Genomic DNA, 8525 nt, shown 5'->3' on the forward strand with positions numbered 1-8525 from the left:
CCCCCAAATGCAGCTGAAGCATTTTACAGTGATTTGCCATTAGGGTGTTCTTTCAGATAATGTTTTCCTACTAGGAATTACAAACTTTAAACCCTTTTTAAGCCTTAAAAATATGTAAAACAAATTTAAAGGGTCACTTAATTCTTATATTTTTCTTAATCATTTTGGATTTTTTATTTGAATTATTGGGCAGGGAAAATACTTATGTATGGAAGATTATTGCTCTAATTTGAGTGAAATAAAAGTTTATTAATGCGAGGCAAAAAAAAAAAATGTTTAAGCCTCTTGTGATGCACAATTCATCAGTGATACATTAGTGCCCTCTGCTGCTGGCTATGTTTTCCAACAGCTCAGAATTTCAGTATGGCTTTTCTTTTTCTCCTTTTTTTTTCTTCTCTCTTCTTCTTTTAAGAACATTGCAGTGATTGTTTTGGTTCAACATTTTACACATAAATTAATAAAATTAGTAGAATGGTAATCAGGATGCATGGGATTATTTTAAATTATTATTGCTTGTGTTTCGACATCAATGCAAAGAAATTTCTTGATCAAAATTACTTAGAGATTTCATATTGAGCTGCAATCATGGAACACAGCATACATTATTGCTCTTTAATTGTAAAATATTCTATAAAAGGGAATTTATGTAGCTGGCCTGACAGCATACCATATAGGTTCAAATTTTTATTGATTATAAATATAATAGTTTACCCCTCATTTTGCATGGCTTATTTCTTAGGGTTGCCAGATTTAGCAAATAAAACTATGTCCCAGGTATTTTCATGGAACCTATTTCTACTAAATACTTATACTAAAAAATGCTAAATTCTTAGGTAAAAAAAAAGTATTTACAGTTGATCTGAAATTCAAATTTAACTGGATTTCCTGTATCTCACCTAGTGACCTAATCTATTCTCATGTGTGTTCTGAATTTCATAATTGAAATTCTTTTCTGTTATGATAATCAGTTTATCCTACCATAATAATGACTAAAACCAAACATATCTTTCTTTATTTTCTATTTCTTTCCTCACATTTTGTGAAACGCTGAGTAGCTTTTCACATAACAATGCTTAATGCACAAATTGACATAACAGGGTTTGTTAGTCATGAGATTAAAAACATTTGTTCTTAAAAGAAGAGTTATTTAATTAATGGACGGATTAAGTAAGAACAATCCTGAATTCCTCAACTTCCTTTATGGAGCAACAAACATACTATATAAAAAGCATATAAAATTTCCATTTTACGAATGGTAAGTTTGAAAGTGAGGCCACCCAGATGCAACATTATGCTAAAGCAGTGATTCTCAAGCATGCACAGCTGAACTTGTGGAAGTTTTTTGGGATTTTGTGTGTTTGTTTTTGAGACGGATTCTCACTCTGTCACCCAAGCTGGAGTACAGTAGCACAATCATAGTTCACTGCAGCCCCGAACTCTTGGCCTCAAGCAATCCCCCCACATCAGCTTCCCAAGTAGCTGGGACTAGGTGAACCACCATGCCTGGCTAATTTTATTTATTTATTTATTTATTTATTTATTTATTTATTTATTTATTTTAGAAACATGGTCTCCCTATGTTGTCCAGGCTGGTCTCAAACTCCTGGCCTCAAGAGATCCTTCTTCCTCAGCCTCCAGAGTCGCTGGTATTGCTGGTGTGAGCTACTGCACCTGGCCAGAGAGTGCTTCTTGATTTTAATGTACACATGAATGAAACAGATTGATCTAGCAGAATCTGGGCATTTCTAATTAGCAGCTAGTTCATGCCATTGCCGCTAAGCCAAGGACCATACTTTGAGAAGAAAGATTTTAGGAGAGACCAAAAAAGAAAAAGCAATTTGTTTCAATATGGAACTATATAATGTCTGTGTGAATTGAAAATGCAGATTACTTACCACCACATTACCGCCAGAATGTAATGATAACTGCCATAGAAACGAAGGATGGGAGTGGAGTTGAAAGAAAACGAATCTTAATAGTCCTGTGGTGGTGTTCAGTGTGCCATCTTCAGTTTCTTTATCGTTTTCTGTCACAGTATCTCTCACTGGCAAAATGGAATTAATATTTGCTCCCTCACTACTTTTTCAGAATTTGAGAACTTGCATTAGATCATTTTATATGCAGCATCCCAAATATGCAGTAATTTAAAGCATACAAGTTTAGACCACATTAGAATTGAGTTCATAGTTTATTTCCATCAGACCTCTTTTAACCATTTTGGTCTGTTGGAGCTTAAAGTAGCAAGATGCAGATTGTGCAACCATGTGGAGCTGATCAATTCAACCCCTGAAAGTGTAATTGGTAAATCTCTTCAAGTGCTTTTGAAAAATTAATCAAGACAGGTTTGGTGAACCTTTGCTGAGAGTGTCCTTAGGACAAATGACTTGGTTCCCAATATATTATCATAAAGGAAAACTCCAGCTGCAAATCCCAAGGTGACCCATTTAGCTCACTTGAATGGAAAATAATGACTTTTTAAGCACTGCAAATAATTCCGCTGGTTTAAAATCAATTTGGTTAATACAATTAAATTGAACTATTTGATCTTTCAGGTTCAAAAACCACCAACTTGACTCAAACATTAACATTTTAATATGGAAACAGCCACCATAATCTTCCAATGCCTTCAAAAATGGTTTATAGGGACATGTTGTAGAAGACAGTGCATATAACATTGTCTTTAAAATCTTTCCAGAATTAATAATATAAACTGGTATTGAGGTATTCTGCCTTAAGCACTCATATTTCACCTCAAAGCCAACGCCTGTTTTTGTTTTTTTTTCCACACAGTCTCACTTTGTCACCCAGGCTGAAGTGCAGTGATGTGATCTCTGCTCACTGCAACCTCCATCTCCTGGGTTCAAGCGATTCTCCTGCCTCAGCCTCCCGAGTAGCTGGGACTACAGGCATGCGCCACCACGCCCAGCTAATTTTTGTGTGTTTTTTTTAATACTTTAAGGACTGAGATACATGTGCAGAACGTGCAAGTTTGTTACATAGGTATACAAGTGCCATGGTGGTTTGCTGCCCCCATCAACCCGTCATATACATTAGGTATTTCTCCTAATGCTATCCCTCCCCTAGCCCCCTACTCCCCAACAGGCCCCAGTGTGTGATGTTCCCCTACCTGTTGTGTTCTCATTGTTCAACTCCCACCTATGAGTGAGAACATGCGGTGTTTGGTTTTCTGTTCCTGTGTTAGTCTGCTGAGAATGATGGTTTCCAGCTTCATCCATGTTCCTGCAAAGGACATGAATTCGTCCTTTTTATGGCTGCATAGTATTCCATGGTGCATATGTGTCACATTTTCTTTATCTAGTCTATCATTGATGGGCATTTGGGTTGGTTCCAAGTCTTTGCTATTCTGAATAGTACTGCAATAAACATACATGTGCATGTGTCTTTATAGTAGAATGACTTATAATATGTTGGGTATATACCCAGTAATGGGATTTCTGGGTCGAATGGTATTTCTGGTTCTAGATCCTTGAGGAATCGCCACACTGTCTTCCACAATGGTTGAACTAATTTAGACTCCAACCAACAGTGTAAAAACGTTCCTATTTCTCCACATCCTCTCCAGCACCTGTTGTTTCCTGACTTTTTAATGATCACCATTCTAACTGGCATGAGATAGTATCTGATTGTGGTTTTGATTTGCATTTCTCTAATGACCAGGGATGATGAGCTTTTTTTCATATGTTTATTGGCCACATAAATGCCTTCTTTTGAGAAGTGTCTGTTCATGTCTTTCTCCCACTTTTTGATGGGGTTGCTTTTTTCTTGTAAGTTTGTTTAAGTTCTTTGTAGATTCTGGATATTAGCCCTTTGTCAGATGGATAGATTACAAAAATTTTTCTCCCATTATGTAGGTTGCCTGTTCACTCTGATGATAGTTTCTTTTGCTGTGCAGAAGCTCTTTAGTTTAATTAGATCCCATTTGTCAATTTTGGCTTTTGTTGTAATTGCTTTTGGTGTTCTAGTCATGAAGTCTTTGCCCATGCCTATGTCCTGAATGGTATTGCCTAGGTTTTCTTCTAGGGTTTTTATGGTTTTAGGTCTTTCAATTAAGTCTTTAATCCATCTTGAGTTAATTTTTGTACAAGGTGTAAGGAAGGGGTCCAGTTTCAGTTTTCTGCATATGGCTAGCCAGTTTTCCCAACATCATTTATTAAACAGGGAATCTTTCCCCATTGCTTGTTTTTACCAGGTTTGTCAAAGATCAGATGGTTGTAGATATGTGGTGTTATTTCTGAGGCCTCTGTTCTGTTCCATTGGCCTATATATCTGTTTTGCTACCAGTACCATGCTGTGTTGGTTACTGTAACCTTGTAGTAGCCTTGTAGTATAGTTTGAAGTCAGGTAGCATGATGCCTTCAGCTTTGTTCTTTTTGCTTAGGATTGTCTTGGCTATACAGGCCCTTTTTTGATTCCATATGAAATTTAAAGTAGTTTTCTCCAATTCTGTGAAGAAAGTCAATGGTAGCTTGATGGAGATAGCACTGAATCTATAAATTACTTTGGGCAGTATGGCCATTTTCACGATATTGATTCTTCCTATCCATGAGCGTGGAATGTTTTTCCATTTGTTTGTGTCCACTCTTATTTCCTTGAAAAGTGGTTTGTAGCTGTCTTTGAAAAGGTCCTTCACATCCTTTGTAAGTTGTATTCCAAGGTATTTTATTCTCTTCGTAGCAATTGTGAATGGGAGTTCACTCATGATTTGGCTCTCTGTTTATTACTGGTGTATAGGAATGCTTGTGATTTTTGCACATTGATTTTGTATCCTGAGACTTTGCTGAAGTTGCTTATCAGTTTAAGGAGATTTGGGGCTGAGATGATGGAGTTTTCTAAATATACAATCATGTCATCTGCAAACAAAGACACTTTGATTTCCTCTTTTCCTATTTGAATGTCTCCATTTATTTAAATCTTCCTTTTTTAAGCAATTTTTAATATTTTTAATATTTTTCTTTTTAGCATTAGGTATATCTCCTAATGCTGTCCCTCCCCCCTCCCCACACGCCACAACAGTCTCCGGAGTGTAATGTTTCCCTTCCTGTGTCCACGTGTTCTCAGTTTATGTGCATAAACGTGTTAATAGTAGCTTTGAATGATCCTTTGTATTTCAGTGGTGTCAGTTGTAATATCTCCTGTTTTGTTTTTTAGTGAAATTATTTGGATTTTCTCTCTCATTTTCTCAGTTAATCTTGCTAATAGTCCATCAATTTTACTTACCTTATCAAAGAACCTGCTTTTTGTTTCATTTATCTTCTGTATTTTTGTTGTTGTTGTTGCTGTTTCAATTTCCTTTAGTTCTGCTCTAATCTTGGATACTTCTTTCTTCTACTGGGTTTGGGTTTGGCTTGTTCTTGTTTCTCTAGTTCCTTGAGGTGTGACCTTAGAATGTCAGTTTGTGCTCTTTTAGTCTTTTTGATATCAGCATTTAGGGCTATGAACCTTCCTCCTAGCACCACCTTTGCTTTATCCCAGGGGTTTGATAGTTGTGTCATTACTATCATTCAGTTCAAAGAATTTTTTAATTTCCATCTTGATTTCGTTCTTGACCCAATGCTCGTTCAGGAGCAAGTTATTTAATTTCCATGTATTTGCATGGTTTTGATGGTTCCTTTTGGAGTTGATTTCCAGTTTTATTCCACTGTGGTCTGAGAGAGTGCTTGATATAATTTCGAATTTCTTAAATTTATTGAGGCTCATTTTATGGCCTATCCTAAGGTCAACCTTGGAGAAACTTCCACGCACTGTTGAATAGAATGTGTATTCTGCGGTTGTTGCATGAAATGTTCTGTATATATCGGTTAAGTCCATTTGTTCCAAGTTATAGTTTAAATCCATTGTTTCTTTGTTGACTTTTTGTCTTGATGGCCTGTCTAGTGCTGTCAGTAGAGTATTGAAGTCCCCCACTCTTATTGTGTTGCTGTCTCTCATTTCTTAGGTCTATTAGTAATTGTTTTATAAATTTGGAAGCTCCAGTGTTAGGTGCATATATGTTTAGGATAGTAATATTTTCCTGTTGGACATGGCCTTTTGCCATTATGTAATGTCCCTCTTTGTCTCTTTTAACTGCTGTTGTTTTAAAGTTTGTTTTGTCTGATATAAGAATAGCCACCCCTGCTCACTTTTGGTGTCTATTTGCATGAAATACTTTATTCCACCCCTTTACTTTAAATTTATGTGAGTCCTTATGTGTTAGGTGAGTCTCCTGAAGGCAGCAGATAGTTGGTTGGGGTGAGTTCTTATCCATTCTGCGGTTCTATTTCTTTTAGATGGAGCATTTAGGCCATTTACATTCAATGTTATAATTGAAATGTGAGGTATCGTTGCATTCATCATGCTCTTTGTTGCCTCTGTATTTTGGTTTTTTTGTTTGTTTTGCTTTTTAACTTGTATTTTTGTTTTATAGATCCTGTGTGATTTATGCTTTAAAGAGGTTCTGTTTTGATGTGTTGCATTTCCAGGATTTGTTTCAAGATTTAGAGCTCCTTTTAGCAGTTCTTGTAGTGGTGGCTTGGTAGTGGTGAATTCTCCCAGCACTTATTTGTCTGAAAAAAGACTGTATCTTTCCTTCATATATGATGCTTTGTTTCACTGGATACAAAATCCTTGGCTGATAATGTTTTGTTTGAGGAGACTGAAGATAGGGCCCCAATCCCTTCTGGCTTGTAGGGTTTCTGCTGAGAAATCTGCTGTTAATCTGATAGGCTTTCCTTTATAGGTTACCTGGTGCTTCTGTCTCACAGCTCTTAAGATTCTTTCCTTCATCTTAACTTTGGATAACCTGACAACGTACCAAAACAATGACCGTTTTGTGATGAATTTCCCAGGTGTTCTTTATGCTTCTTGTATTTGAATGTATAGGTCTCTCACAAGGCCAGAGAAGTTTTCCTCGATTATTTCCCCCAAATATGTCTTACAAGCTTTTAGAATTCTCTTCTTCCTCAGGAACACTGATTACTCTTAGTTTTGGTCACTTAACATTAATCCTAGATTTCTTGGAAGCTTTGATCATATTTTCATATTCTTTTTGTCTTTGTTGGACTGGGTTAATTTGAAGACCCTGTCTTCAAGCTCTGAATTTCTTTCTTCTACTTGTTCAATTCTATTGCTGAGACTTTCCAGAGCATTCTGCATTTCTAAAAGTGTGTCCAAAGTTTCCTGAATTTTTTATTCCTTTTTCTTTAAGCTCTCCATTTCCTTGAATATTTCTCCCTTCACTTCTTGTATCATTTTTTGGATTTCCTTGCACTGGGCTTTGCCTTTTTCTGGTGCCTCCCTGATTAGCTTAATAACTAACCTCCTGAATTCTTTTTCAGGTAAATCAGGGATTTCTTCTAGGTTTGAATCCATTGCTGGTGAACTAGTGTGATTTTTTTGTGGGTGTTAAAGAGCTTTTGTTTTGTCATATTACCAGGGTTAGTTTTCTGGTTCCTTCTCATTTGGGTAGGCTCTGTCAAAGAGAAGGTCTAGGGCTGAAGGCCATTGTTCAGATTCCTTTGTCCCACAGGGTGTTCCCTTGATGTAGTACCCTCCCCCTTTTCCTATGGATGTGGCTTCCTGTAAGCCAAACTGCTGTGATTGTTGTCTCTCTTCTGGGTCTAGCCACCCAGTGAGTCTACCCAGCTCCATGCTGGTACTGGGGGTTGCCTGCACAGAATCCTGTGATGTGAACCGTCAGTGGGTCTCTCGACTGTGGATACCAGCGCCTGTTCCAGTGGAGGTGGCAGGGGGGTGCAATGGACTCCATGAGGGTTCTTAGCTTTGGTGGTTGAATGCTCTATTTTTGTGCTGGCTGGCCTCCTGCCAGGAGGTGGCGCTTTCCAGAGAGCATCAGTTGTGGTAGTATGGAGAAGAACTTGTGGTGAGCGGGGCCCTAGAACTCCCAAGATTGTATGCCCTTTTTGTTCAGATACCAGGGTGGGTAGGGAAGGAACATCAGGTCGGGGCAGGGATAGGCATGTCTGAGCTCAGACTCTCCTTGGGCAGGTCTTGCTGTGACTGTTGTGGGAGATGAGGGTGAGATTCCCAGGTCACTGGAGTTGTGTACCTAGGAGGATTATGGCTGCCTCTGGGGAGTCATGCAGGTTGTCAGGGAAGTGGGGGAAAGCCAGCAGTCACAGGCCTCACCCAGCTCCCATACAAACCGAAGGGCCAGTCTCACTCCCACCATGCCCCCCACCACAGCCACAAGTCTTTTTCCAGGTGGTGGGTGAGACAGGCTTGAAAACTTGCCCAGGCTACCCGCCTCCCAGCTGTGAAAGAAAAGAGCTTGGTTCTTCCCCTCTGTGGATTCTGCACACAGGATTTGCACCCTCTCCCAAGTTCTGGCCAGGAGGCTTCATGCCCCATTGAAATTGTTACAAAGTTCAGCTAGAGATGTCCTTCTCCCTGTGGAGTTTTACCCGCTGCTCCTCTGGCTGCCCTCGCAATGGATCCCTGTGGTGACAGGAATGGGCTGCTTGGGGACCCAGCGAGCTCCCTGGGCCTTTCTGCTGCTTCCTCTACCC

This window comes from Hylobates moloch, unplaced genomic scaffold, assembly GCF_009828535.3.
Source record: "Hylobates moloch isolate HMO894 unplaced genomic scaffold, HMol_V3 SCAFFOLD_13, whole genome shotgun sequence".
Classification (NCBI taxonomy): domain Eukaryota; kingdom Metazoa; phylum Chordata; class Mammalia; order Primates; family Hylobatidae; genus Hylobates; species Hylobates moloch.